At 33.5% G+C, this 7,684-nt stretch overlaps 1 long non-coding RNA gene across 2 annotated transcripts in view; it reads left to right on the top strand.

The window, feature by feature from the left end:
* The window catches only part of LOC116069267, a 1,149,691-nt gene that overhangs the window by 22,958 nt on the left and 1,119,049 nt on the right, over positions 1–7,684 (top strand). The window lies entirely within an intron of this gene.

The raw sequence follows: 7,684 nt of genomic DNA, 5'->3' as shown, positions 1-7,684 counted from the left end.
TTTTTCATGCATTGAATATATAACACTATGGATAAGCATTCATTGTATCTAGTAGTTTAATTTTCACATTAAAGTGTTTTAGTCTGTGACATTTTCTTTGATTCTTTCCTCTATCTGGTCGGGAACCTGTCAAGCCAGTGAATTACCTACTTGTGAATGTTTAAATAATCTTGTTATCCTGGTGATAACAAAACTATAATCCTGGTACTGGTGAGCTGAGTCTAAGGCAGAAGGATGGTGTGTTGAAGGCATACTAGGACTTCAAGTAAATTTAAATCAGTTTGAACCAGGTAGCAAGCTTCCTTATCAAATTAAGAAAATGGGAGAAGCTGAGAATGGAGCTCTGCTATACAGTACTTTTCTAGCATATGTAGAGCCCAAAGCTTAGTCACAAGAACTGTGAAATCCACGAAAATGTACATCAAACAGAAGCTCTATAAGGCAAGCTGCCTGGAAGTCAATACTGTTGTGCCACTTATTGATAGGAAGTAGGAGATGCTGGTGTGCATTACTGTTTGGTTTAAAAATTATTGTGTTGATCTTAGATGTACTCTTCTTTCAAAAAATATGATGAACTCTAAAAAGCGATATATATATCAGATCCTTCCTGCTTTTGGCATCTGATTTAATTGTTTAGACTGGTAGATGCTTGTCCTTTCAATGACTGAAACACAGCTATTATATTTTCAAATGTCAATAGTTGTGCTGGGGAGAAATATATATTATACATCAATTATATGTCAGTAGCTACTTCCATATTAGTACAGTTCTTTGGACATTTTCTCTTCTTCAAATTGTTCTTCTTTGGTCCCATAAAAGACTTTTTACTACTACTATTAGCTATTATTAAATATATTTAGAAAATCTTTAGGTGGGATTTTTATGATTGTTTATTGCTAGGGACAGTGTTCATCAGTATTTAAATGTTTTGGGATTTAAAATACTTTCTTTCAGAAAAGTGATGCAGCATGACAGTATTAAACACACCTGAATGACCATATAATAAAAAGCCACAGGATTATTTTAAGCCCCATGGTCTATACTAAAGAGTTTATAGAGGAATGCACCATACTATTCTGGGATTAAACCTATGTCCCACAATAAAGAAGCCTATTTATGTGCCAAACTAAATGGATAAATACCTATCATTTTTATTGGCACAAATTCTCCTCAATGAAATTTTGTTATCTATTGGATTGAAAAAATTATGAACATTTAATATCAATAACTATAGTTAATCTCAACTTCTACAATATAGCATTTAATAATATTAAAACATATTTCATTGCCTTATTTGATAACTTACATTCCTTACACATTCTTTAAATACAAAATCCCCAAATCTTACCTTAAATTCCATATTGTCAAGATATTTGTCAATTCTCCCCTACCTGTTTTTAAAAGTAGATTAAATAATAGCTATATTATAGTGGAGTGGCAAGAATGTTTTTTTTTCTGTATCAAATAAATTTTTCTTTATAGTAAATATAAATTTCTTCAAAAATATATGGTATAATCTCTACAAAATATTTTGAATATGCTGTGTCAATTCAAAATACATGCTACATATAAAATAAAACCTTTACTATTGCTATTTAACAGAGTAACATATTAAATTTGAAATCAAAAGGCTTCCAAGTTTTAGAAAGAATTAATAGGACTTTTATGTGTTAATTGAGCTAGTTATTGACAAATATATTAGTAAAATTAAGGTATTATGAAGTTTCTGATATTAGTTTATTATTCTTTATTGCACTTTATTAATTTGTATATCTAAGAAGAAACAATAATGATAAATTTGGATTTAATCTTTTAATAACATTTGCATAATTCATTCTGAATTCTCTAGACATAGTAGAGTGACACAAAGTCAGGGATTTTGGAAGAAATAATTGAATTAATACTATCTATCAAAGTAAAAATCAGCTCCTGAAATCATTACAACTTACTTCTTAATGTCTCCATATAGAATCTTGACATAAATCAAACTCTTCTAAAACATTTACTTTGTCTAGAAAAATATTTTCTTTTGAGAATGATTCAAATAAACCATATTACATTATGTGCAAGAATGTGTACTTCTTTAATAGCATCCTTCTAAATAAAATAATCAACTTCAAAGTCAGTACAATCAAAGAACAACTCATTTGTTCATTTGTTAACTTCAGATTTAATAGATCTTCATTGACTATCTCTTCTGTAGAAGCACATTTTAAGACACGAAGAGGTACACAGGGCATAAAGAGGCATCTCATCAAATTTCTCTAGTTGTTGGGCACCTCTGCACATGCGTGTAACTTCCGAAGGAAAATTTGATGGTAAGAAAATGGGTATAGCCGGGCGGTGGTGGCGTACTCCTTTAATCCCACCACTTGGGAGGCAGAGGCAGGCGGATTTCTGAGTTCGAGGCCAGCCTGGTCTACAGAGTGAGTACCAGGACAGCGAGGACTACACAGAGAAACGCTGTCTCGAAAAACCAAAAAAAGAAAAAAGAAAAAAAAAAAAAAGAAAATGGGTAGAATTGAGACAAATATTACAAGGGAATAAGCTTGACTTCTTGGAAAGCAATTGCTAAGGAGATAAAATTCATCCTTAACTGGAAAGATATGAAGTTAATATTTAATAGACAGAAGGGCAAGGAGTCCAGTGAGAACCACTCTTAAGTTTAGACCTGGCATTAATGAGAAGAAAATATTCAGAAATAATAGATGTACATAGAGTATAAGGGAAATTCTTGAAACAGCTTTGTGATTCTAGCCCAGTTCCTTATGCTAGACTTTGCTAACCAATCACAGAATTATAATTCTGCAAGATTTGTGCATGTTATGTACGCTACTCAACAACGCAGCATTCAAGGCTTCTTAACTGAGTTTTGAGATGAGGGATGTACGTGTCTGCCATTCTTGCTCTTTCAGCCTAGGCGGAACTGGTGCTGCACTCGAGTACAGACAAATATGTTGACCCTTCAGCCTTTGCTGAACTGGAACCAACAACTCATGGTTCATAGTGACATCAGATACGGAGATATCTTGAAATTATCCTCCACCAACCCCACATAAATTAGGACTTTTTTTTTTTTTTTTGAATTTTGGTGGTTAATTTCAACCTGCAGCCAGGGATGAGAACAAATACCCTGATCTTTTTTAGGTCCTTAGCTACTTTCTTAAAAACCAAACTAACCCCTGTTTAGACGTTTTTCCTTCAGTCTGTGTAAGATGTGGGTATGTATTTTTGGTTACCATACTGTTTTAGAACACATCACGGCCTAGTAACATTGTGTTTTGACCTCTATCTTTGCTTCTGTGATACTATATTAAAATACACATAGTTTAAGACTACTCTGTGATCAATTTCCTCAAAAATAACTTACTGTACTGGTAGTAGTTTTGATGGACTTGTAAATGAATTTTGTTCATGGCATTGAATTGTTAAAATAAATGTCATGCCACAGAGCACCAATATCTTGAATGATTTCAATTTTTGTAGGTAAGTGGCAGGCATGGAATATGGAAATGCTCACTCTCCTTCTCCCTCTCCCTCTTGCTCTCTCCTTCCATCCCTCTGTCTCTCTGTCTCTCTCTGTCTCTGTCTCTCTCTCTCCCTCTCTCCCTCTCTCCCTCTTTGTCTCTGTCTCTCTCTGCCTCTGTCTCTCTCTCTCTCTTGCTCTTTCTCTCTCTCTCTCTCATACGCACACATATACACACATTTTATTTGATATGAATATAAACATTGCTAAGGGACTATTAGGGATTTCAATTCTGAATATAATATTCAAATGGCTTAAAATTAAATGCTGATGTTTTAAAGGCTTTATAAAGTACTAGATATTTTTTAAAATTGTAGCATCTTTTGGAACTTTAATTATTCACATGATGGACTCTAGATATATTTTGCTGGGTTAGCAGATGCTTAAGGGAACTTTTAATTTATGAGTACCCAAATATAGTATTGACAAGTCTTCATGAACTTTAAAAGAAAAAATCAGTAATACCCTGCCATGCTTTTATAAAAAAAATTAGTAAAAACCTGCCATCCTTGACATTTCTAATTATTAAAATCCAGGAACAAATATCTTCAATATTACCAGGGAATTTGCACAGTAGTTTCTTTGCACCAAGCCTTTCTTCATACTGAAGTAGAAGTAAGATTATAAGAACACTTGTAAAACAGATACGCTCAGATAGCTCAAAATTATCATCTCATTTTAAAACTAAAAGAAAAACTCATTCCTGTGTATGAAGTTAACACTTTTCATTTTAAATTATCAGAAAATTTCTCTTCCATGTTCCCATTTGTGTTGTTTTTATATTGTAGTTTAAGACATCTCTGGGATGTCTCGGAAAGTCACAGAAAGGAACCACGGGGCACCTTGATGTCAAACCAGTTCCATAGAAACTTAATGACCCCTCTTTGAGTAAAATGTTTGGAGATTTCATAACTAGAAGTGCCATACCAATTCTCACTGTTTAATCTGGCAAAGGCTATGCAGTGGATCATAAAAAGTCTGTACTTTCAGAGACTACTGGACAGAAGAAGGGACTGATGTCTAAGCAACTGAAAAAAAAATGTGTTACATAATAGACAATATAGAATAAAGCCATTGGTATTTATTCTGGATTCAAAGTAGTCATATCAAGAAAGAAAGATAGTATTATATGTCATGCAAAAGAGAATACACATAGAAATCTACACAAAAGTAATCATTATACTTGTTTGGGAAGCTCTTAACATGTGTGACAATTCAAATTTTAATAGTTATGATTGCGAGATTAAAACTGAAAACAAATGAACAAATGATTATTTTTATTAATCATTTTTATTCATTTACATTTTAAATGATATCCTCTTTCCCAGTTTCCCCTCCACAACCCCCCCCAAAGCATTCCCCTCTTCTCCCTCCTCTTTGCTTCTATGAGGGTGCTCCTCTACCCATTCACCCATTCCTGCCTCCTTCATAACTATTTTATGAGAACGCATTCTGTGCCATAGAGACCTAAGAACAGCTCTCAGGGCTGGAGGTGGTGTGGTGGCTAGTTTTAGATCAACTGCACATGAGTGAGAGTCATTTTCAAAGAAGAAACTTCAACCAAGCAAATACCTTCCCTAGCTGGCCTGAGATTGATGATTGATGTGGAAGGGTCCAACACCCTGTGTGTTGGGTGACAACAAGGTGTGTAGCCCTGACTGTTCAAAACACAAAAACAAAATCAACAACAGTAACAACAAAGGCAACTGAGTTACCTATGAAGAGCCAGCAAGTTAGCCTCACCCCTTCATGGCCTATGAACCCTCTTCTCTTGTTTTGATATCTGTTCTCACTTCCTTGGATGATGGACTAAAAGCTGTTAAGTGAAATAAACCTTTTCCTGCTTTCTATGGTCATGGTGCTTCACAGTACCTGAAACCCTAAGGCAGACAGTGGTTAAGAGGGAGTAGTGCTCTTCCAGGGGACCAGAGTTTGCTTCCCAGCACCCATATCAGTTTATCCTACATCTTATTCTGCACTCTGCAATACATCCCTACCACACATGCATGTAACAAAACAACGATATACATACACATACAGACAACTAGTAATAAAACAAATATGTTAAAAACAGAAATACTCTTTGGTATTAAACTTTTTCAAACAGTAGGAGAGGAAAGGTTTATTCATGGTTAGCTGTCTCATCGTTATGCAGATAATTGCTCCATAAAGCAAAACAAAGCATGCTGAAACTCAAGACGGCTTTTGACATTTTTGAAATAATGTAATACGTTGAAGGAAATACACACACATACACACACACACACATACACACACACACACACACACACACACACACACACAAATGAAGCTAATATGAATTACATAACAGGAAAAGTTCTGACTATTCAATTTAATCTTTCGTGTACCAAAACTTGCAAACTGACTTTATCGGGCCTCTTTAGAATTTTCGAGGAAGCATGTGTGCTTTCTCCTTTTCAAAGCTTTCTTCTGCCTTTGGGACTAAATCATAAAGTTCAACCAGCAAAGCCTTGTTTCCCAAAGGACCCAGCAGGCACTGATACTGCACCAGGACTGTAATTCTATAGTGACAGCAGATTGGCGACTGACAAAAATCTCTTGGGTGAGTCTGACAGACTGGTAATATTTTCACAATGGTGCCTTTTGCAAGGTCTCTTTGATTTCAAAGGACGCTTTCTTTTAGTTTTATTTTTCTGTGGAGATGAAAGTGCATTAAGACCTTTATGATCCGAACCGTCTGACTGCATAATAGAAGTCGCAATAAATAAAATTACAGCGTTGGGTTTCTGAGCTATTTATTGCTTGAGGCTGATTAAGAATATTTCAAAGTATACATAAGTACTATTTATTTTTGATAGAAAGTGGTTATGAGGTTATCTTTATTTCTTTCTGATTAATGGAGAATAAATTATTTAGAAAATAGAACGTGTTGTCTGCTGCTATGAATAGCAAAAAGCATATGTATTTTTATGAGATGATATATTTATTATTTATAGTTAAAAGAATAAATATTTAAACAGATTATCACATAAAACATTTCATTTACATCAAGGTTTGAAACAAAGCATATAACACTATTTTAAGTGTTTCTGTTTAGCTGTGTGAATTTTACTATACAGTGAAACACTGTAAAATTTGAAAACTTTAGTAAAATGAATCATTGTGTTTAGAACTACAATAATTTCATTAAAACATTCAAGTTTGCATATCAGATTTTTCAAGTTTTTACATTTTGAAAGTCTATGTTAAGTTTGATAATTCTTGAAACCTGTGAAAAATATATTTGTAAACTTTCATATATTTATTTCATATTAAGCTACATATTTTACATTTTAGAGACAAACAGGATGCACAGTGTGCCTTCACATGAGCATTCCTAATTTAGCATTTTTTCTACATAGTAAAACACACTGAATTTTTTTAAAGATTAGGTCACTTAGTAGTGTATTTTTATGTCTCCATACTTGAGAAACTTGTAAATATTATTTAGAGACTGTTTAAATCCCTCCCCCTCCTCTCTCTCTTTCTCTCTCTCTCTCTTTCTCTCTCTCTCTCTGTCTTTCTCTCTCTCTCTCACACACACAATTACACAAATATCCACAAAGTACAGTGTAATGTTTTAAAACATTAGTTATACCATGTTAAAATAGTAAAATTATTCTTCATTACTTACTATAGTAAAACTTTTTATTTCTTTTATTTTTATTTTTATTTTTTATTACTTAGGATAGTAAAATATTTTACTTATTTCACATGTAACATTAAGAATTAATACAATTTCAGTGTCATATATGCTTTCAGTGGTCAAGTTCACTGTGTTGTACTTATTGATAAATGATTTGCAATTGGTTACACCAGGTATGTGTTGCTGGGACAGAATACCCAATCATACTGAAGCATTTATTCTTTCTCATGATTTGATCATAGGTTGTGTGAGGGTGGGGAAGACTTGCCAGGAAGAACTTGAGGCAACTGTTCACATTGCATCATTAGTCAACAAGCACACAGAGAGATCAGGACTGGTGTTCAGCTCACTTTTGTTTGTTTGTTTGTTTAATTAGATGTTTTCTTTATCTACATTGCAAATTTTTTTCCTTTTTTTCTTTTTTTAGATATTTTCTTTATTTACGTGTAAATTTCTCCATTCTCAGTTTCCCCTCCAAAAAACAAAGAAAC

The sequence above is a fragment of the Mastomys coucha genome, unplaced genomic scaffold (genome assembly GCF_008632895.1).
Source record: "Mastomys coucha isolate ucsf_1 unplaced genomic scaffold, UCSF_Mcou_1 pScaffold22, whole genome shotgun sequence".
NCBI classification, from domain to species: Eukaryota; Metazoa; Chordata; class Mammalia; order Rodentia; family Muridae; genus Mastomys; species Mastomys coucha.
This window is presented reverse-complemented; position numbering and strand designations above follow the sequence as displayed.